Source organism: Sebastes fasciatus, chromosome 17, assembly GCF_043250625.1.
Source record: "Sebastes fasciatus isolate fSebFas1 chromosome 17, fSebFas1.pri, whole genome shotgun sequence".
NCBI classification, from domain to species: Eukaryota; Metazoa; Chordata; class Actinopteri; order Perciformes; family Sebastidae; genus Sebastes; species Sebastes fasciatus.
This window is the reverse complement of record NC_133811.1, coordinates 1911794-1936524: the sequence shown is the minus strand read 5'-3', so window position 1 is coordinate 1936524 and position 24731 is coordinate 1911794. Positions and strand designations below refer to the sequence as shown.

Sequence of the window (24731 nt, the reverse complement as noted above, 5' to 3'; positions counted from 1 at the left end):
TTAGGCTTCCTAGATTTTAATATAATTTTGTGAATAAAATTAAAGACTAAAGACGGACTTCTGGAGACAAATGTCCTCATTGTGCCTGAAAATTGCCAAAGCTTTCAAATGTCCATTTGTCATCGATCGATTTTCCATCCAAACCCAAACAGTTTGACTTCCATTTGAATTAATGAATAATAACCACAATTTCATATCTGGACGTCCACATGTCCCCTGATGCTTAAAACAGTTTTCATTTCTTCCTGGTTTAAATTACAAACGTTTTGCTGTCCTTTTTATGAAACTTATTATCAAAATTAATATTTTAACCTGACTGGTTGTTATTCCTGAAATTATGAATCTCAAGAAAGCCAGTTAAAAAATCCTCTTTGGAGAAAAACAAAAAGCAGCTCTGATGAATTATTTAGTAGCTTTTATAAAAACACTACAAAACACACAATGCACTTGAGACATAAACACCAGCTCCTTAAACAGGTAGGCCCTGTAATTACAAAGATATATTCTCCAGCAAACTGCTACTACACCATATACATGAGTGGAAGCTGTGTAACAAACCAGCATTATTGTCACTCAGGTCATTATGGGATGGTTCCGTGACGGCGGCTGCGTGCCTTTATTACAGACTTGATCTTTTATTACAGACTTGATTGTCTTTTTCATCAATGTGCGGGAGCGTCTGTCACTGCGGCCTCGCGAGCCAGACCCCGCCGCCTTGACCCTCGGGTCAAAGGTCAGCTGGCCACTCCGCCATTATCATCAGCCCAGTCCTCTGCAGGCAGACACCAGACCGCAGACACGTTCTCTTAATACATCCATGCAGACAGCAGGCGGACTGAGCTCCTGTTTAATCCCGACTGAGTAGCTTGTGTGTGTGTGTGTGCCCAATAAGAACTAACCGTTCCCTTCTGAACGGTAGTAAAGCACAGCGCTTTAACGTGAAGTGTCGTTAGCAAACGGCTAACGCTAGCTGAACCGTAAACTCAATATACGCTAGCTTGTTTTTAGCGTAGATATAAAACAGTTTTATGTTTATGTTGTATGGTTTTTAGTTTGTATTAATGAATGTTAGACGTTGTAGAACACTACCGTTGCGTAGCGACACACAGGTATGAGATGTGAGTTAATATTGAGCTAAATTAGCCGTTAGCTTACAACCAGGTTCTCAAAGCTAGGCTAGTGGCCACATGACGTCACTGCTGTAAATCATGAACTCCTATCAGTGTTGTTGGGCTGAAGCTAACCCGCTTCACTGGGCTATTTAGACCGGGTTAAGTCCCAAATGTATCGTGTAGTTAATGAAACATGAGCTCTTTGACTGCAAAGCTAACTGAATAGCTGTCTTGCAGTTAGCTCATAGGCTAAGGTTCCCCAGCTGGGTAGCTCTGGAAACAGAAGAGCAGAGCTATTCATCAATAGATCCACTGATTACAGATGAATTGTAAATAGAACTTGTGCTTTAGTGCACTGAAGCTAACAAAGGAGGAAATGTTTATTTTTTCAGTTCGAGCTTCAGAGCTAACAACTTTACTGTTACAGTATTTTTCATGATCACACAATCTTTCATAATTATTGATCTGATCAGCTCTTTTGATGATTACATTTATATATTTGTAGGTGAGGTCTGACCTGTACGTTTCATCATCCTAAATTTGCCCTCATGTAAAATATATAAATGTAATCAGTAAGAAAAGCTGATCATTATCAACCAATTATTATGAAAGAAATTGTGAAATCATCAAAATACTTTGACAGTAAAGTTGTGTAGCTAAGCTCAAAGTGTAGGCTGTTAAATAATATTCCCTCCATCGCTCCATGGAGAATAAGGATCAGGACTGTCCAGTGACTGATAAGAAAGAAAAGCCCCTCACATATGGGCCAGCTCCTACCCCCCGTGGTTCACTGTCATCTCTGCCTCAGTCGTGTAAACTTAATTAATTCCAAATTAACTGATAACATCGTTGAGTGTATTCTTAATTTCGGCTTGACATTTTACTGTATTGAAAATAGTGCTAATGTTGTGCCCCTTAAACAGGGGAAATAGTGAGAGAGAAGGATGAATAAATCACACATGCAGCTCGTCTCTGTATTGAGTCACATTTTAAATGTAATGCAATGTAAACAAAACTCATACATTTAGACATCTGAACTCAGTTTCTGGACCACAGTAATCATGGCTTAATTACATTTTTAACTTTCTCTAAATCATTTAAATTATCTTTTTAACTGCTTCTAAATGTTCTTAATTTAAATACAGCATTAAGTCTCTTATGAAATGTATTTAAACTTTTTAGCTCACTGGACACGTGAATTCACCTTTAACTGTTATAAAATCAACAACTGCATACACATATATGAACTTAACAGCCTAGCTTAAATGCCGATGACAAAGTAAACAGACGGACTCTACGACGGGACCACGATGCATCCGGCAGCTAGCTTACATAGCAACAGCGTTAGCTAGAAACTTTCAAACATAATACAGAGTACAACATGTGCACTTTTCCTCTGTAATGAACAACAACAACGTATAACGAATTCTTAACAACATGTGTTTACAACGTTATAGTGCTTTGTGGACGTTATTTACCTTAAACAGGGGAAATAGTGAGAGAGAAGGATGAATGAATCACACGCAGCTCTTCCCTTCACTCGTCTCTGTATTGAGTGAGGAAGAGGAGCGCGATCCCCCTACTGGAACCCCGAGGCATTACCAACAGATCAACGCAAAATCAACCCACACACACAAGGATCTGCATCACCTATCTGCATTATTCCTCTTTCTATTTCACTGCATATGTGCTGCATAGTCTCTACAGTGACCAGTTTTTATGCATATTTACATCCAAAAATGAAATGACATGTCCTGAAAATAATACAGTACTAACTGAGACAACAAAGAAATTAGCTTTTCTCTAAATAAATGAATTATGCCTGAAAAATTAATTATTCATGCATTATTCTTGCCTGTCACACTATCAGCAAAAAAAATAACCCGGTGGATAAATAATAAATCTAAAATCTTTTTAATCCATGTAACTAACTCCTTTTTTCTGACATCAAATAGCTTCCAGCTAACGTCCGATTTATGAACCTCAAAATGATCAACCACAACCACGATACCCATTGCATATTGACTCTTGTCGTTGCATGTATTGACATCTGTGTAAACCTCACAATAGTCGACATTTGACCAGCGTTCCTCAATAAATAGTGGAAATGAAGCTTGGGAGGTCATGGAAACAGTAACTCCCCTTGGATTGATTTCCAATAATCTGGTCATTGCCTGTCTGATCCCTAGGATGCGGTCTACAGGGGAATTGTCAGCTCTTGTCCCGCTGGCTGTTGCCGTGGTGACCAGTGTGGAGATAATAGCAGTTAATGAGATATTAACCCCGAAGAAGGAAGAAGACAGGAAGTGATGAGCATTTTCAGGAAGGACTAAAGACGGGATTCGTCAATGGATGACCCCGGTCTGATCAATATTGTTCTGTTATTCGGCGTCGGTAACAAGCAGCCCCGACCTCGTCCCTCTGAGACTCAGGAGGTAAATCCAATTTCTCAGCACAGACACACACACACACATACAATAGGACATGCATTTGAAGATATAAAAGCACACACACATCACCATTCACACACAAAAATATAGATATGTAAACATTCACTACTCGCAAATACACACGACAAGACACAGCGATGGTTGGACGGCCGGCTCATTGTCCAGCTGGTTAGGATGCAAGCGGGCGATCATGCCCTCCAGGTCAAAGGTCAACTTCATCCCAGACAACTGACCTCATCCACCAAAGGTTGACCTCTCTGTGCCAGGAGTGTGTGTGCTTGTGTGTTTGTGTGTGAGAGGGGGAGACATTTGGTGGACAAGTGAAATATAGTGTCAATAATATAAAAACTGGTGTGTGTGTTTGCGGCACAGTTACTGTGTTTATTCACACTTTTATACCAAATGTGGTCTAATCATAAAGATGAGAGATGGGAAGCAGTGACAACAAGGGAATGAAATGAGAAACAATTGAGACAAAACAAAAGAAAAGCTGAAGGAAACTGGTCAAAAGAGAACAATGGCAGATTGGTGGTTAGCTTCATTTGCAGGATTTCTTCTTCCTCAACGATTGTCCTCCTGTTCCTTCTCAGTATCACTTTGCCATCATGTCTTCCTTCTCTTTTACTTCTTCTTTTCTCTCCGTGAGCTCCACTGTCCCTCCATCCCTTCATCTCTTCCCGGCTTTTCTGGCAAATTATCAGCCGACCTTGACTCATGATGACCCCCGGCAACACCGCAAACGCACACATGTACACAGACACACGCACACATTCAGCCAACACACACAAGCATTAGCTCACAGGCTTGCAGTCTCCCCTGTGTACAGCAGCCACACACACATACTATTGTACCCATTTGCAGCAAGTTCCTTGACCTGCATCAGAGTTCCGTACATGGTCATATACTGATAAATCTATATTTTGGAGGCATTTCCTGAAAGTCATTTTCAAATTGATTTGGCATACAAAGCGTCTCGAGATAACTTCTGTTATGATTTGACGCTATATAAAAAGAAATTGAATTGAATTGAATTGAATTCTTCAAAATTCTACAGTGACTATTAAAAAAATATGTTTCTCCAAATATTGGTACGGTCAAATATGATTCAGTACAGTGTGTTTTAGGGCTGACCCAAATGCTTCGAAGCTTTGACCATTGCCATGGTAATTGAGCTCCAAATCAGTATTTGAATGCTTAATTATTTTTTTTTTTTTAGATAAGTATGTAAAAATAATGTATAAATCCCCAAATAGCTGCTGAAATAAGGACTAATCCCACAACATTATTCATTATTCATATTCAACATTAATTAAGACGGATATGCCGTTTGTTATGTGTAGAGGATCGTGTGTGTGTACAGTAACGCGGCAGCAGTGCTGTCCCGGTCACTGAAATGGGGGAGATGGAGACAAACAGACAGGAGAACACGTCAGCCTGCTGTGCTGCGCCGCGCCACACCGCGAAGCTTCCAATACTTTGGAATATTTCTCAGCAAAGCTTTGAAGTCCATAATGTTTTATTTGGGACAGCCCTAGTGTGTTAAATGCAGTTTACTCAAATACTGTGAATAGGGCATGGAAAAAAATTATTAAATTACCAATAAATAAATAAGTTTGCTTGATTTGTTTGATATTTGCACTCAAGTCTGGCAAGACCTGTTACAGGAAACAATTGGGGATACTTCATTGGTTTTTGCACCGAGGAATTTACATTTTAATGTGAGTAGTTTGAGTGTGATCGACTTTATTTTGCTCAAAGGGAATTGCTTTGCAGCATGGGCCGATGTACACAACGTGTGCAGAATAAAATTGTGGTAAAAATCCAGAAAATAGAGTTTAAAGTAATTTTGTAAGTTTAGTATTTAGTAGTCAGGTCAATTTTATTTGTATACCCAAAATCACAAATTTGCCTCAGGGGTCTTAACAATCTGTACAGGATACGACACCCTCTGTCCTTTACAGTGCGACTCTCTCATCGGATGAGGAGTAAATCGAGTTATAGTGGCACATCTTTTAACCTTATTTTCAGACAGATATTGTGGTTAAGTTGTTGTTGGGACGATTGCAGTAATCAGAAAACTGCTTCACTTTGAATATAGTTTAGGGATGTCAATTGATTAAAATATTGAATCGCAATTAATCGTAAATTTTTTGTCTGTTCAAAACGTACATTAAAGGGAGATTTCTCAAGTATTTCATACTCTTATCAACAAGTGAGTGGACAAATATGCTGCTTTATGCAAATGTATGTATTTATTTATTATTGGAAATCAATTAACAACACAAAACAATGACAGATATTGTCCAGAAACCCTCACAGGTACTGCATTCAGTATAAAACAATATGCTCCAATCATAAGATGTCAAACTGCAGCCCAACAGGCAACAACAACTGTCAGTGTGTCAGTGTGCTGACTTGACTATGACTTGCCCCCAAACTGCATGTGATTATCATAAAGTGGGCATGTCTGTAAAGGGGAGACTCGTGGGTACCCATAGAACCCATTTACATTCACATATCTGGAGGTCAGAGGTCAAGGGACTCCTATGAAAATGTCCATGCCAGTTTTTCCTTTCCAAAATTGAAAAAGGTTTGGAGCATTATTTAGCCCGCTACAACCTGAAAATCGCAAGTTGCGTTAATGCGTTAAAGAAGTTAGTGGCGTTAAAACAAATTTGCGTTAATGCGTTATCGCGTCAACTCTGACAGCACTAATATAGTGACTTTTTAGAGTACATTTAAATACACCAATATTATTATTATTGGGTATATCTATTTTACATTATCCATTCCATGAGTGACACTGTTCCACACATCCTGTTTACTATACAGTAAAGTGCACTATATTTACTGTCTGTCATTTTATTTGAGTGTCTGAACTCTCTGTGTGAAGTTTATAATGCCCTCTGAAATTCTCACTATAGAATGAAAAAGTCGTGTACATGGCACGTACTCTGTACTAGTGTTCCAAATCTCAATTTATTGCTCACTATGGGGTTAACTGCTGAATAGTGAACGAGTGAGTGATTCGGACACAGCCAGGGAGACATTGAAAATTCATAAAGATTTGTCACAATTACAATGATGTTTTAACTTGTGTCTGTAATGACTTTTTTTAAAACTCATCTATTTATTTTTTCTGTCTCTAAAACCGTAACTTGACAAAATCAAAATGCTTTCTGTTCCTTCCTCTTTTTCCTTGAATGAAAACCCTCAGCACTCAGCTCAACCCCAAGTCACTGGCCATGTTGTATGAGAACTAAAAGGAATTAGGTTCAAGGTTTTTACTCATTCTAACAATTTTCCCGATGTGCTACTTGTGTTTCGCAGCAAATAACCACAATGAAAGGACGGCGCCAGCAAGCGGCCTCACTGCCTCGTCTCCCCGCGAGTCCTTGCACACCAATCTCGTCATCCCAGAGGTTCAAAGATGAAGGTGAGTGGGTGGGAGGAGGAGGAGGAAAGTAGAGGAGGGGATGTAGGATGAAAGCGGGGTGGAAATACGCCTGGCCGAGCACTTGTGTTCCCCTCCCCTCCCTTCACCCCTCCTCTCCTCCCCAAAAAAACATTCTTTCCTTCTTCCAGCTAGCCTTCACCCCCTAATCCCGCGCTACTCCACTGCATATGTTTCCTAATCCGGAGTGTGTGTGAGGCCCATGAAGCCCTGGACTCCCTCTCTGTCTTTCTCTCAGCAGCTCTTATTCTTAGACAGCAGTGTGAACTAGCCTGCTCCCACCCAACGCCTTCTCTTCTTCCCCTCCTCTCATTTCTGGAGCCTTTCTGCCTCTTTTTCTATTTTGTGTTAATTTCTTGCATTTTGTCTTCACTTATCTTATGGTTATTTCATCTGCTTTCTCTCATCTTCTCCTGTTTTAGTCAATTCTCTGAGAATTACACTTACATGCTTAAACATGAAAAATTGCTGACTATATGGATTCAACTAGGCCTGTTTCTTACGTTACAATAAAACTAAATTCATGACCAAATACTTAAAATAATCAAAATAATTTACCCAAACATTAACCTAAAAAGCAGACCCAAAACTTAATAGTGAGAATGTGTGGAAGAGTTGATAGCATCGCCCGTCAGTGTTGTTTTTCCCATCCATCCAAAGATGCACTTTATGGTTTCCTCTATAGATTAGTGTTGACTAAATAACTTGTAAACAAGCTTAGTAATAATGTTTCATTTCAATTCAAATCTGATTTCTATTTCTTCTTAGATGGTATGATTCAAATTTTGTTTCGTATTTATTCTCATTATGATCTCCTCGAGTACTTCCTCGTTGTCAGTGTTTTGGTTCATTTTGTGAAAAGAAAAAAAAACAAAGTTTAATGAAATCTTAAAGGGACTGTTTGTAGGAATCAGAAATGTCTTGTTAACAGCGACACCTGTGGCCGTTAAGTCAACGAAAGTCAGCGTCCTGTTACTCGTGCTCGCTCTACATAGACATGAAGGAGCATCGCTCAACCCAGTGAGGCGACACACGTCAGCTAAAACCACAATATCACTCTATATTTCAGCTGCTTGGCAGTAATGTTAGCTGACCAGACGGAGGTCTCTCCATGAATCACTGCTGATACTGTGTTGTCCTGCTTCAGACTCCCGTGTTCTGTAGTGTGTAGTGTGTGCACATGCACGTGAGAGGTGGAGAGAGTGAGAACGAGCGCGGTGTGTGAGTGAAGGCAGGCAGAGGAGCAGAGCAGCATGGACTCCGGTCCTGGAGACCAAAGCTACGGTCTCCTCTGTGTCTTCTGACCACGGTCAAAGGGGCCGGAGCAAAGAAGAGTTAACACTGTTTAACAGACCGGCTTCACTAGATAGAACTTTGCGGTTTTGGTGCTTCCGTGTAGTTTGTGTTTGAACAGCGTAGCCACACGCGAGCGCACATGGGACACCGACCTGATTTATACATGTAAGAAGTTACAAACAGTCCCTTTAAGTAAAGAAGAAAAATTAGACACCAAAGTATGGTTTACATTCTGTATTATCTTTCATTTGCAAGTGTCTTCATCATTTCAAGTGTTAATCATAAAAAAGAAATGTTATTTAGTGATGAACACACAAATTTGTATACTTAAAGGTGCAATGTGTAAGATCTGGCCACATGCTCCAAACAAACAGGGGTCAGCATTCCCCCCCTTCTACAATATAAAGTTATCTTACAATCCAAATTTGCATTCAGTTTATTGCGATATATTGTGATACAGCAAGCAAGGCGATATATTGTGATAATCTAATTTTAGGAAAACTGGTATAAAGACACCCCATATGTATAAAATCGTTGCTGCTAACTATGGGCAGGCAACAATACGCAAAGTTCAACCAAACTGCTCTGGGTAGTCCACCAGGATCAGAAAAACTAAAACGAGGTCAGCGGTGGTTTCAAACGTCTCCGTATGACAGTATGGACGCTAGACATAAAAGTAGCAAAAGTTATGCGTTTTAAAACGAAAGGTATTAGTGTGGATGTAGCCTGAAGGTCCGTCTTCCAAAGCTGCCACCCGTCCTCCTCCCGACAAAGTAGTCTCCTGGTGGCGGGTAGGACAAAACGAAAATACAAACCGTTTTCTTGTTTCTGCCAATTTGGATTTAATCAAATAAACAAACTATCAAAACGTCCACCGACCCTGTACCTTCAACATGTTTGACAAACCCCTTGGGGCAGCTCTACGTTACAGGACTGGACAGGACTGGACAGGACTGGCGGGGGTTAGCTGGTTAGCATGCTCATTTCAGTGGATATCTCTGCAACACAATACAAAGACGTCTGTAACCTCTTCACATTCTGTTGATGATGTTAGGTCATTTTTTTGAATGTTTTATTAAACTAAAATTCTGTCCAGATCTTACACATTGCACTTTTTAATGAATGAATCAAAATGGTGTTATTTTTGTAGGATATCAAACGAGCGTGTCCTCTTCTCTTTTCTCAACACTTGATTAGTTCACTGGTTTCTCTGCTGCTCATTCATCCTCTTTTTTTTCTTCCCGCTAGCTGTCTTATTTTCTCTCAGGTGATTTCATTCTCTCTCCTCTCCCTCATTTCAGCTGCTCTTGTAACACACACACACACACATACGCGCGCACACACACACACACACACACACACACACACACACACACACACACACACACACACACACACACACACACACACACACACACACACACACACACACACACAGACACACACACACACACACACAGACACAGGCTTTTTGTCCTGCTTCTTCTCTTGCTTTACCCCATTACTGAATAGTATTCCTGGAGCCTTTTGTGGAGCCTTGTATAGGCACATGCCAAGTCAAGTTATTTCAGAGCGGTTTCAATGGAATTACCCCCCAAAATAATCTCCTTTTGCTCCCCCCCCCCAAAAAAAAAAATAGAAAAGGACAGAAGAATAGAAGAGAATATTGTAAAACGAACCAGCACCCTTGACACAGAATAAGCCTGTAGTTCCACACTAGAGGAACACGAGAATATAAAAAGATCAGAGAGTCCACATATTAAAGAAGCACCAAGGAATCTGGATATAAATTGTGGATAAAAAGCAGGATGCGATGCAGAGTAAAGCCATTATGTGGAGATAACTCGCATTTCGCATGTTCAGGACTTAAATATATGGAGCATAAAACAGTTAGTTAGAAAAGGTCTTTAAAAGGAGCAACACAAGATAACATTTTATGAAATTACAGCTTTTGTTCATATTAGTTGTTGTTCATGTTAAAGCTTGAACAAATGCATTGTAGTACTAATGAATTATTTAGTATGCAGCAAACAATGCTTAGTCATCGTCAACACTCACAGCACCATTGAGATATTGAGATATACAATGCCCAGAACAGTGGAATACATTTCAATTTCTGGTTCAGCAACATTCAAAGACATTAGTGCTGTGGAGGTCAAGGGTCAAAGCAGCAGCGCCCACACAATACACGTTGTAAATCTGAATGATGGTTGTCCATTTCAAATGATCTTTAAATGAACTGTGGCTACTGAATAGGGATCGATGCAGATTCGCTGTGTTCTGAATGAAGCTCTTGTACTCCGATGCATTTGAAGTATGTCTTTGTTCCAGGATAACAAATGTGTTTTTCTCCAGAATTACAAAAACTTTGAGTTATATAATTCTGTCTTTGTCTCTAACATGCAACAGTGTTATTATCTGAGCTGTAACACTGTATTTCCCACGCTGTCCTCTCTAAATGAGTATCTATTGATTTTTCATTCAATTACTGAGACGCAAAGGCCCCTTCTCAATGAGGGAAGATGGTAATAATATGTAGAAGTAATGCAGATTTAGCGATGGTACAATAATCCAAATGAAAATGTAGTGAGTGAATTACAAGTCACATAATGTTTTCTATCAGTTAATTGAGTTTGTGTATTTATTGATAGATTTTGCCATAATTTACACTCCTTTATTCCATCTTCTTTACCACAGCTGATAGTTTGTTTCTGTGTGTATGTGTGCAACGAAGCTAAATAAATCCATTTATGCTCGCCCAGCCATACAATAATACTTATGTGGTAACACTTTACTTTAAGTCACCCTTATTTAGCCTTTATAAGCAGCACACAAACATTTAATTTATGGTTTATAAAACAATATAATGTATTTGTACGCAGATGTGAGGACATTTTAAGTGTTTGTTAATGTACCATATTTGTTAACAATTATGAATTGCAAGTGTGCATTATGAAAACTTTTTTTTTTTTGATCAACTCCTGACCTGAATAGAGTAGTCAACACTCTCATCTGCTCCCGTTTTCACTATTGCAACGCCCTTTATTCCAGTCTCAGCCAAACCTCATTACATTGCCTGCAACTAGTACAAAACGCAGCGGCTAGACTGATTACGGGTACGAGGAGATTTGAGCACATCACTCCGGTTTTAGCTGCACTTCACTGGCAACCTGTCAAATTTAGAATTGATTTTAAGATTTTATTATTAACTTTTAAAGCTCTGCATGGTTTGGCACCAAGATACATCACTGAGCTCCTTACACTCTATGTGCCACCATGTAACCTGAGGTCCTCTGACTTGGCTCTACTGGCTAAACCCATGTCTAGGTTGGTGACTAAGGGTGACAGGGCCTTTGCCATCAATGCCACTAGACTGTGGAACAGCCTACCTCAGGACCTCAGGTTAGCTAGCTCTATTACCAACTATAAATCTCTTTTAAAAAAACATTTTTATAAAAAGGCTTTTTTAACTCCGTAAGGCAACAGCTTGGTGCACCTTTTCCCACATCTTATACTGTCCTCTTTTGGCATATGTATTGATACATTACCACTGGTTACAGGTTTTAGTTTTTCTCATTATTTGGTCTATATGTTTTGTTCTTTTATTGTTGTTTTTATTTATGTCTGTATTTCATTGTATCTGTGCAAGAACTTTGTAACTATGTTTAGAAAGGTGCTATACAAATAAAGATTATTATTATTATTATTATAACTACATTAGAGTGTGTTAAAAAACATGTATTATACATACTGCTTATGAATGCTGAATAAATAGGGGGGGGGGCGGGGGGGGGGGGGGGGGGGGGGGGGGGGTTATGGTAAAGTGTTACCATGTTTTCTATCAATTAACTGAATGGTTTTAGTTATTGATGGATTTTGCCCTGATGTACACTCCTATATTCCAAATAATTCTTCCACTAGTCTGTGTTTATGTGTGTGTGTGTGAGTGTGTGTGTGTGTGTGTGTGTGTGTGTGTGTGTGTGTGTGTGTGTGTGTGTGTGTGTGTGTGTGTGTGTGCGTGCGTGTGTGCGATGAAGTAGTATTAATTAGGGATGCACCAATCTGACTTTTTAAGTTCCGATACAGACCAGTGTTGGAAGTGACTGGGATCATTATTTTTTATGTAAGGCAACATCAGACCTGACTTGAACAGTGCTTTACTAACTTTGTAAAACTAAATGTAGCAAATAATTACATACAGTAGATATACATTTCCTGATGATATGATACCAGTATCGTCACTCTAGCTTTAAAACTGAGCCCGCTACAACCTAAAATCACAAGTTCTTTTAATGTGTTAAAGAAATTAGTGGCGTTAAAACAAATTTGCGTGAACACATTATTATTGCATTAACTTTGACGGCCTTAGTATAAACATGGAATTGATTGAAATAGATTGGCCCATTGTCGTTGATATCCAGCTATTTGAGTCAGTATTGGCCCGATATCCGATATCAGTATCATTATCGGTGCGTCCCTAGTATGTGAGACCATACAGTATGTTTTTATGCTTCCAACCATGTGTCTGTTTGTGTGAATATGCATACAATCCAGGTCTCTACATAGGTGTGAGTATATATCTACTGTATATCCACCCGAAAGTAGACGTGTGCTTGCATGTGTGTATCAACAGCTGCCTTCAGGCATTTACATACATGTCTCTATGTGCGTGTGGGTTCATCAATACATATATATATATATATATATATCCGTGTGTGTGAGTGTGTGTCAGTGCCAAGTGTCACATCGATAGGTTAATAGCTCCGGTGTCAGATTCAGTAACTCTCTGATTAGTTGACAGTTCACTAATCCACACACCATCCTGAGTTATTGGCCCGGCCCATTGATTTCCAGCCTGCCAGCCAAGCCAGGAGGAACTCAGGGGTCGTAAGAGAGCCTGCTGCTATTGATTGGCCCCAGATCAACCCCACCACCACCTCCCCATAACACACACAGACACACACACACACACACACACACACACACACACACACACACACACCAAACCCAACTGCAGTCCTACAGCATGTGGCCTTGCCATACCTTCAGATTCTTTCTACATTTCTATGGCTCTCCTCTCGCTGCCTATCCGCCTTGTGTCTCTCTCCTAGTGGGCCACAGGGTATATTTGTGTCATGAAGTGGTGTCATCTCCACCAGTCAATTCTTTTTAGAGGGAAATATTTTTATTGACAGATTTTACGAGTTGTAGGAGGTATCTAACAAAACTGTTCCCTCTCCTTCCCTACCTGCTCTGCCCCACTGCCAATACTTTCATATCCTTTCATCTCTATCAGTACATTAAAGTGATACTCCTCCCAACATCTCCAGTATCAAAAACCTTCACCTTCTGTTGACTTAAAGGTGACTGTAAAACATTTCTAGTTTTCACTCTTCACAGAGAAGGCAGCTGTGGTCCGTTTAAATTGTCAGTTGTGGTGGATTTAGATGGTGTCATGTTTCACAGAGGGAATAAATAATTATTAGATTTTAATGTACAAAGCATTTACAGCCACCTTTCAAACTACATAGTTTAGTATTTCCTTTTCAAAACGATTTTGGATGTGCTGAATCACAAAGACACTTTAAGAAAGTGGTTCTCAAACTTGAAGCCCGTACAGGGGAGAAACGTTTCCAAGGACCCCCTCATAATTGTAACACCGATTAAGACCATTTGTACTCTTCGATGTCATAAATACTTCAGACCTGTTTCATAGTGATAAACAGAAACACACATTTCAATTTGAATCATATTAAGACAAGATGAGATAATCCTTGATTAGTCCCAGAGCGGGGAAATGTGCAATATTATTGAATGTTAATACCTCTTATATACCTTTAAACAGGGTGATTTTATTTTAATTGCATTTGGATTCAATTTGACATAATTTATAGCCTTCATTTCAAGTAATTGATCTTAAAAGCTTTCAGAAAACGAACAGTGGCAAGACTGGCGTAGTCCTAATAAATCCAGACATTTAAACTTAGCAGTCTAAAGCTGACTTTCAGTTAGTGCTTCAACTAAAAAATGATTTTTCTGTGTGTCAAAATCATATCAGAGTTTTTATTGGCCCAAAGCTGCAACATGGGTGGGAGTAATACACAATATTCTTGTTTTATTGGCGCAAATGGTCCCCATCTGTAGATATGCATTTTTTAATGATACAGCACCATTTTGTAATTTATAGCAAATTATTTTACGGACCCCCTGACAGAGTGCCACGGACCCCTGGGGGTCCCTGGACCCCACTTTGAGAAACACTGCTTTAAGATACACTTTGTTCTGTTTTGAGTAAAATGTGACTGACAGATTCCTCTCCAAGACTTGCCAGCTTATTGTGTTGGAGTGGTTTTGTGGTACAGGTGGTAGTTGTGTTGTTGGGGGTAAGAGCTCCTGGTAAGGTCTCATAAGGCAAATTTGTCTCAGGTGACTAAGACCCAATCAAAGGTCTCTATGGGTAAGTGGCACCTCATCCATATCAGCGAACCCAGAACCCTGTCCTGGAATCAGGCCTTTGAACGGGGCTCGTGGGCAAGCACTTGATGGCCATGCTTGTACCAAAAGGGCCTGGTCAGGCTCAGTATAGGGCCACCACCAAGTGGACCCACCACCCACAAAGCCAGGTTTAAATGTCTAGTGCGTAACCAGTCAGGTGAGGGTGATCTCTGGTGACGAAATCTGTCTTTTGGCATATGGAATGCAACAATGAAAAAGTCAAAGCTAATGCAGGAGGTGGGCTCATCTCTATGCACAGCACCTGCCCTTGAACCAAACTCCTGGATAAGGGCTTCTTTTTGGCTGGATCGCAGAGGGCCAGCCCTACAAACGCAGAAGTCTGTCACTGACTGACTGACTGACTGACTGTGTGATGAAGTTACACGATTGGTCAGCCGAGTGTTGGAGTTTCCTCATTGGCCATTGCTCTTAAGTCCTTTGTTTACGTTTTCAGGGGGCTGTGTCAGCGGTTCCACTCACCAGATCTGGTGACGGAGGGCTTCTCAACGAATTCTATTCATTTCCTATGGAAAGCAGGTCCAGCGTCATGCGTCCGCCTCACAGAACTTGGACCAAGCTGTCAAACTAGGCGATCTAGTTCTAAAATTAAACCAGATTCAGCAGTGGCATCGCCTATTTCTCGCTTAAAATGTTTTCAGAAGTAGATTTTGGTGGATTGTTTAGACGGAATAACAAAGTTAACGAGCAGGCCGCCATGTTGTTTCCTGTTTGAAACGGCGAGCAAAAAACCAGGGACCAATCAGGTGCGTCACCGCTTGAACGACCAGCTGAGTGGAGGAGCGCGTCCCTTAATGTCCTCGCCGGACCTGGTGGACATGTACCGCTGGATTTAACATTATAGACATGACCACTGACTATTGTGGAACAATTTAGCCACAAATTCACAGACTGACCGAACACGGTCCAGACATATACTCGGTTTCGACCGAGTCTTGTTTATAATTGCACATAAGTGAGTGTGGGAATATGTAATGGAGCCATGGCTATCTGTTTGGAGTTGCGTCTAGGAGATCATCCGTGACTATTGTTATGGTTATCTCAGGGAACTCTTGAATCAGCAGTAGAGTCAGTGGACTTAAATGTCAGAATTAGCAGCAGTGGAGGGTAATGTAGCTCTGCTGGTTTGACCTCCAGCATCCACTGCCACAAAACAGTGGATTGCCCAGATCTTGTCGGGGGGGGGGACGGACCTGGGGTCTTAGTCACCAGGTAAAATGTAGCATGAGGTTTGCGTTCCCACCTGGTCTGGAGATGCCTTAAGATCCCCCAGGAAGATCTGGGCATGGTGGTGGAGAAGAACATCTTCAGTACTTATCTTAGCCTGCTACCACCATGGATTAGCTGCCAAAAATGGATGATTCTGATTGCAAAGCTGCAAGGTGTTTGTTTTAAGCAACTTATCAACCTTCATGAGCAAGATTGAAACTTACTTGTTCCAGCTTTTACTTGTTGACTGGTTAAGTCCTCTGATAAGCTTGTATTGGCTTGGCACTATAGGGCTGTCAAAGTTAACGCCATAATAATGCGTTAACGTGAATTCACCACGAATTTCTTTAAGACACTAGCGCAACTTGTGATTTTTAGGTTGTAGTGGGCTCAGTTTTAAAGTTAGAGTGAAGATACTGGTATCATATGAAACTAGAAAAACCTCAGGAATCTATTGGTACCCACCACGTCATACTAGCTTCTCGGGTAGCTTACGGTAAATTGCTGGCATGGCCTTTTTCAAAGGGGTCCCTTGACCTCTGACCTTAAGATATGTGAATGTAAATGGGTTCTATGGGTACCCATGAGTCTCCCCTTTACAGACATGCCCACTTTATGATAATCACATGCAGTTTGGGGCAAGTCATAGTCAAGTCAGCTTTGCTCACTCCCATGTTGATAAGAGTATTAAAGACTTGACAAATCTCTCTTTAAGGTACATTTTGAACAGATGAAAAATGTGTGATTAATTTGCGATTCAATATTTTAATCGATTGACAACCCTACTTAGCAACCATCACTGACTCTATAATCTGCATGGCCCATATTATTGAGGTAACTTCTTAGCAATTTAATATTTGAATCATATCTGTAAACTTGTCTCACTGCATTTGTCTTCTTTTGAATGGTATTCCTTCTTTGACCTTTGTGTTCTTTCTCCCTTTTTTTTTTAGTGAGTTGGTCTTGAGCTGAAGTGAGCTGAAAGATGGAGCAATGTAAGTCGAAATACCTGGATTCAAACCTGCAACTTTATAGGCAGTTTACAAGGTAAATGCATTTAATTCTGTCGACCCTTAAGCACGGCCAAACACCGCTGTTATCTCTCTCTCCACATTCCCAACATCCCTTGCATTACTTCAGCCCTTTCTTTTTCTTTCCTCCCTCCGCTCCCTCCATCTCTCCCCCGCCTCTGTGTAAGCATCGGGGTGGGGTGGTGGTGGTGGTGGTGGTGGGGGGTTGTTAAACATTTTTCTTCCTTCTTAATTGTTTTGACTTGTGCCATTGGCATCCCGATTAGGCCCCATTGATTTCCCACTGCTAAGTGCATTGATTTCTACATTTCTCATTGATCCCCGCTTCTAAATCTACCCACACACACATACTGTGTGTCTGTCTCTCTCTTTCTCTCCATGAACACCACGCAGGCTGAGCATGAAACCCTGTGTGTGTGTGTGTGCGTGTGTGTTGGTGTGTGTGTGTGTGAGAGCGAGTGAGGGGAAGACGGAGAGAGGGAAGCAGATAGAGAGTAAGCATGGAGAAAAAGATGCAGAGAAAAGAGATTTGAGACTTTAGTCGATGGTGTTTTTGTACTACAAGAGAAGGGATTATAAGGTTTTTGTGAATAAGATGCACATCTCACAGGAGAGATGTGGTGTGCATCTGTGTGTGCTTGTGTAGGACACAGAAAAAGTCTTAAGGAATCTATGGTGGTTCATAATTTAAGTGATCTTTTCAAATGAAGACATCTGACCTCGCATACAACACACACAGCTTAGTAATACAATTTTGATATGAGGTCAGACATCTACCTGCAGACAGCTACTTCTGCCGAATTTTGAAAGAATTCGCTATGAATTTTAAATTTAAAAAATATACTATTGTTAAAATGTGTAAACTTTGAATTAGGGCTGTCAAACGATTAATTGCAAGTTAATCACACATTTTTCATCTGTTCAAAGAGATTTGTCAAGTATTTAATACTCTTATCAACATGGGAGTGGGCAAATATGCTGCTTTATGAAAATGTATGTATACATTTATTATTGGAAATCTATTAACAACACAAAAAAATGTCAGATATTGTCCAGAAACCCTCACAGGTACTGCATTTAGCATAAAACAATATGCTCCAATCATAACATGGCAAACTGCAGCCCAACAGGCAACAACAGCTGTCAGTGTGTCAGTGTGCTGACTTGACTATGACTTGCCCCAAACTGCATGTGATTATCATAAAGTGTGCATGTCTGTAAAGGGGAGACTCGTGGGTACCCATAGAACCCATTTACATTCACATATCTGGAGGTCAGAGGTCAAGGGACCGCTTTGAAAATGGCCATGCCAGTTTTTCCTCGCCAAAATTTTGCGCAAGTTTGGCGAGTATAGTTTGCCTCCTTTGCAACAAGCTAGTATGAAAATGGTTGGTCCCGATGGATTCCTGAGGTTTTCTAGTTCCATATGATGCCAGTATCTTCACTCGCTTTACAGCTGAGCCCGCTACAACCTGAAAATCGCAAGTTGCGCTAATGCGTTAAAGAAATTAGTGGCGTTAAAACAAATTTCCGTTATTACCTGGTTAACTTTGACAGCCCTACTTTGAATATAATCACTGATGATCTATGACACGCTTTTTCAGAGCCAGAATACTTGTGAAAGACGACATTTGAAACACCTTTCACTTCTCATATTTATAGTGTTTTTTTGCAGTTATGTCTTGCTATCTTTCTCACACACACACACACACACACACACACACACACACACACACACGCACACACACACACACACACACACACACACACACACACACACACGCATACACACTCTCTTTCCTCTTGATCGTATTCCATGGTGTCCAGGAGAGCCGGGTCTGATCCTCTCAGTGTTTAAGGCTCTCATCTCCCCCCACGTCTGCAACAGACACACATACGAACACACAAACGCACACACACACACACACACACACACACACACACACACACAAACACACACACACACACACACACACACACACACACACACACACACACACACACTCCAGGCTGCATGGGCTGGAAAGCTCCATCCATGTCATTGGCATTACCTCGAGCCTTGATGCTGCATTTGTGCTAAGCTAAGCTGTTTGGGCCTCTGTGAGCACAAGGCTGAGTTTGTGTGTGTGTACCTTTCCGTGCATCCATGGATGTTACAGTGCGTTTGCATGTACGTGAATATCTTCCGTGAGTGTGTCGGTGCAGTGTTTCCGTGCTTTGTTGCTGGTTACGGTGTGTTTGCATGCGTGTGCTACTAAGCATGTACATAAATTTGTGTCTGTGCGTGTACCAGCACATGAATCAGTGTGTGTATACATGTGTGTGGAATACAGGATTGTGTGTGAACATGATAGCAAGAATGACAGCACCCCCCCGCCCCCCCTTTCCCTCACTTCAGTGCTGTCCTGCGTTTTACATCTTAAATCCATTACAACCAATCCAGGATGAAATGGGATGCAGAACATGTGTGAAATAGGAGCACCAGGAAATTCACATCTTCAAAGTCCAAATAAAATTATGCGTACAATGAAAGAGAATATACATGAAAAAAAGATCCCCAGCCTATGAAGATAAGAGTGAGAGAAAGTGCGTATTCACAAACCAATTTTCACGGTAACTGTGATTTCCAGCGAGCTCGGGGCGAGCTCATGAGCTGTAAGCAAGAGCATTGATCTACCTCAATGATCGCATCAAGGTGGCGTATCGACAGCATCGTGTTTTACTCTTTTCTGTGTTTGTCCTCCGCGGCCTTAAGAGGAATAATGGATATGTAGGAGAGGTATTGGCAGGGCCCGGACCGGCCTATTGACAATCTGTCAGCATTGATTACTTAGTCAGGCCGCGAGAGGAGAGGGAGAGAGACATGGACGGAGAATGAGAGGGACAGGAAGACAGATGCTGAAAATAGATCAAATGTCAGATGCTAAAAATAATGTGCGCGTGTTTATTAGGGTCAGTGTCTCATGAATGATTCCCGCTGGGTATGTGTGTGCGTCTAAATGTGTGTTTAAATAATCATGTAACAGCAAAGTAATAACTCTTCTTCAGTGTGTGTGTGTGAATATTTTTGTGTTTATTAAGCCCTGTGTTACGGCGAGGTAATGATTCTTCCCTTTCTCGCACTATCTCTTGGTGTGTGTGTGTGTGTGTGTGTGTGTGTGTGTGTGGTTACAGCGGTAGCGGAGGGGTAGGCGGTGATATAATTGTAAGCTGGTATTGATTGGCCCCCTCTTGTTATTGATGAGGGAGAATTTTATTCAACCAACTCGTTTGTCAACATGACACTGCCATTTAACAATGAACTCTCTCTCACACACACACACACACACACACACACACACACACACACACACACACAGAGCAGACAGATAGAGAGCAATAAGATCTAATTCTGCTATAGACTTCCTTCCTGTTCACTTATATTAGTCAGATTTGGGTTTTCTTGACATATGTTTGTATTTTTTAGCAAAAAATATCAATGCCTACTGATGCAGAATGCAACACAATACTATAATGATAAACACTGAAAAAATATGTTTCTTATATGCGACAAATTTTAATCTTTTGATTTCATGCTTTTAAGGATATAGAGAGGCAAAGTCCCGCCCCTTCTGGTGGACCAACATGGGACCTTATTTCGGAAAAAATTTAGTCAACAGCGAGAGACAAATATTTCTTTATCCCGTTTTAAATGTGCAATGAATCAACGTCTCTCTCTCTGAAGCTATGATGCCTGTGGGTTTCCTACTGGGATGTACTCAAACCAGCAACAGGTCTGATCCTTCTTTCTCTTCCCAGCTGATAAAAAGACCAGGAGTCGCTGATAAAACACATCAGGTCAGATAACGTTACATTTGTGCGTCGAATATAGCTAAGTTATCTAGCTAGCTAGTGTTGGTGATGTATATCGTGCGAGACGAGGGATGTAGTTCACTGAGCTCTTTCACACAAAACTAAATGATATTACGACAAATCTTGACTTGCAAAATGATCTTTTAAATTGACAAACATCGTATATATAATTCATGGCGCAATTCAAACGGGATCAAAAAATTATTTGTCGCTTGCCGTTGACTACCGTTCATATTTTTTGTGAAATAAGGTACCATGGTGGTCCACCAGAAGGGGAGGGACTTCGCCTCTCTGTAGCTGTCTCATTTGGAGACAGAGTTGTGTGTATGTGTGTGCACTGCAGTTGAAATGGTCATCTCATTATAAATCATAAAGTGGGGAACCAGTTGTGTGCGGGTGTGCGTGTGTGTGTGCGTGTGAGTGTGTGTGCTTGTGTGCGAGTGCGTCTGTGTGTGTGTGTGTGTATGTGTGTGATATCAGAAGTCGACTATGGCCTATGAGCCCACGATGTCAGACAAAGCAACCGCAGCAGGTTGCAGAGTATTTATAAAAGGATAGATATAACAGAAGGGAAAAAGAACATATTGCTATTGATGAGGCCCTCCGTGCGCCATATTTTTCACCTCTCCTTCAAATCCACGCACACCTCCCTCCCCTCCCGCGATGGACGCACAAAACACACTATATTCTACAAGAAATAATTGCTTTTGTCTGGAAGGAGTTTGGATCGGGGCTCCTCTGCGCTCGCCCTTATGTGGAGAGGGGGGCTCTTGAGGGACAACCGGTCGCTTCTTTATGTGGCTTCTCCTCGTCCTCCTCCTCTCACTCCTTTTCTTTTTCCTCCCTCTCTCGCTCGTTGGACACGCGGATGTCATCTGTCAATGGGGAGTGGGCTTTTTTATGGGGGGGCGGGGTGTCTCCTTTGTGATGTGACGTGTGTCTATGCATACGTGACATCAAAAGCTGCAACGGGTAACGGAAATGCTCTGCATCGTAGGACACAGGCTTAAGAAGTACTGTAGTAGTAGCAGCAGAGACCGCAGTAGTAGTCACAGTATTACTACTAATAGAAATACAGGATATAACAACATTAGTAGCACTAACAGTACTATTAATAGTAGAAGCAGTAGAGGCATAGAAACAAGTTATAAAAGTGGTTACTATAAGAGGAGTAGTAGTTGGAGTAGAGGCCACAGCAGTAGTAGTCACAGTATTAGTACTAGTAGTAGTATTAGGTGGTTTTGCAGCATTAGTAGCAGTAGCAGTACTACTATTAATCCAAACTATTAATATTACAAACTTATAAGTGGTTATAGTATTACCAGTAGAGGAGCAGTAGTGGCTGTAGTAGTTGCAGTATCAGCTGTACAAGCACTAAATGTAGTAGTAGTAGTAGTACTAGTAGTAGTAGTAGTAGTGATAGAGGGGCCAGTTGTTTCCCAGTAGTGATGGTGATAAGCTGCAACACAGTGTCACGGCAGTTCATGAAATAGTCATGAAATTTAATCTATTTGATTCTTGTACATAGACACAAGTTTCCCTTTTTTCTTAACGTCAACATGACTTTCAACTACGTATTTTGTGTTTGTTTTACTACGAATGTCCAGCAACACGTGACGTATGTGTCAATTTCCACTCCAGTCTTTTCAAAATAAAACTACTTAGTTAGGTTTAGGAATAGATCGACTCTGTTAGGCTGAGGCAACAAACTACTTAGTTAGGTTTAGGAAAAGATTGTGGTTTGGGTTTAAATAACACCAGAAGGGCCGTAACTTAAGTACGGAAGATATGTGACAAATAAATCAACTTTGACTTGTGGTTTCACACGGAACACGAACACGGGTCACTGGGTGAAAGTCCTGTGTAATTTGACTCACTCGTCCACCCCGACCTCCTCGCTACGCTGCATTCGCCACTCTTTATACTTCCTGGTTTGCAATTACGTGGATTACATACGAATTGATGTTGCGCTGACCATCACTAAAAAAAATTGAAATTCGTGTCTATGTACACAAATCAATACATAATATTTCATGAGTATTTCACGAACTGCTGTGCCACTGGGCTGTAAACTGGCATTGGCACCAGTAGATATAGTAGTAGTTTAAATAGTATGGACTATGTGAACTGCAGTAGTTGCCTACAGTATATATCAGTGGCTATAGCACTCTAAATAGTAGTAGTAGTAGTAATTGTAGTAGCAGCTGTTCTGAAGCAACATCTGTGATGATAGAAGTATTTGATCTAAGTAGTAGCAGTAGCACAACAGTAGAGACACCATGATACCACGCAGTACTAGTATCATACTGCAGTAGTACAGTCCGTGGATCAGGGCCTTGTGATGATAGCAGATAGTTTGTATCTGACGTTTCCTTTCCCTCCCTGCATCTACATTAGCAATGGAGAAGAGCCCGAGGCCTTTCCATATATGAGGGCCATAATTGATCGATAACTTATTAACAGCTCAGTCCCACCTCGGAGTGTATACAGAGAGGGAGAGAGAGACGTGCATGTGGTTTGCTCTATTTTCTTGTATTGACTGCGATATTTAGCGTATAGATTTTTCTATTTAAAAAAATCCATGTCGGCGATAATCTGGAGTGTAAATGCGCAGCTCGGATCGGGGCGGTGCGCGTCTGACAGCCGGAGACCGGAGGAGAGAGGAGCGAGGAGCGAGGAGAGGAGAGGAGAGGAGCGAGGAGAGAGGAGAGGAGAGGAGAGGAGGGAGGAGCGAAGAAAGGAGAGGAGAGAGGAGCGAGGAGCGAGGAGAGGAGAGGTGATGGCCGGGAGGCACCTTCACTTTCCTCACACAGACACACACACACACACACACACGCACACACACACACAACGGCAACTGAAACATTCTCACCCACCCTTAATGGGAAAAACAGTCAATTTAGATTCAGCTCAACTGACATTTTACGCACATTTTACGCACGCACGCACGTAGCCTTCCCGAGCCCAAAATAATGAGTAATTTAACAGCCGTGGCTCTGCAGGCTTTGATTATTCACCTCTATGAGGGAAGAAAAAATACATGAGTTGAGTGGTGCAGGTGACCTTGCGTTAGCCAGACCCACGTCAATCTATATGAGAGAGGGGGGGTCCATGCTGAAATATACATCAAAGGTTCACCCCCCCCCCACCCCCCCCCCTTTGAATTCATGTCCGCACATTGTGAAGAGGCGATCGATTTCCTCGTAGGCCGGCGATGATGTGATTATTGGCTTCATTATAATGAAGTAATCAGGAGATCAATTGGCCGGATCCGTGCTCGTTTTGTACGGGATTATAGTGGTCAGAGAGAGTGAGAGAGTCACAGAGAGTGTGTGTGTATTTCAAATAATCCAACATAGTCTTGGAGAATAAATCCTTTCATGAAATATATTTGACATACATTTTAAATTGGTGTGTATAATATGAATCTCGGTGCCTCCATATGGACCTTACATACAGATCACATACAAGAACAGGTCAATAAATGTGCGCAAAAAAAGCAATGGACAGAGACAGTGGGGTCGTGTGTATATGTGCATATGTGTGAGTGTGTAGAGGGAGAAAGGGGAGGGGGGGGGGGGGTAAGAGGGGTACCAAATGAAAAAGGGGGGCTGTGTATCTGGGTATCTGTGTCTCTGTGTGTGTCTGCCGGACGGAGCCAGAGCCGAGCCACAGTGCGTTCAGGCTGCGCGGTGAAGGACCGAAACCACCGGGGTTCCCACAATACACTGAGGGGACTCAGACACGCGCACACACACACGGAGGATACACAGAGAGAGAGAGAGAGAGAGAGAGAGAGAGTGAGAGAGAAAGA

The 24731-nt window shown here is 41.4% G+C and overlaps 1 long non-coding RNA gene across 1 annotated transcript; it reads left to right on the top strand.

Moving 5' to 3' along the window:
• Positions 1–879: 879 nt before the first annotated feature.
• On the top strand, positions 880–17186 carry LOC141755035 (uncharacterized). The gene is made up of 4 exons (XR_012590759.1): positions 880–1109; positions 3302–3547; positions 6893–6998; positions 16988–17186. It is a non-coding gene; the product is annotated as an uncharacterized LOC141755035 (long non-coding RNA).
• Positions 17187–24731: the final 7545 nt, after the last annotated feature.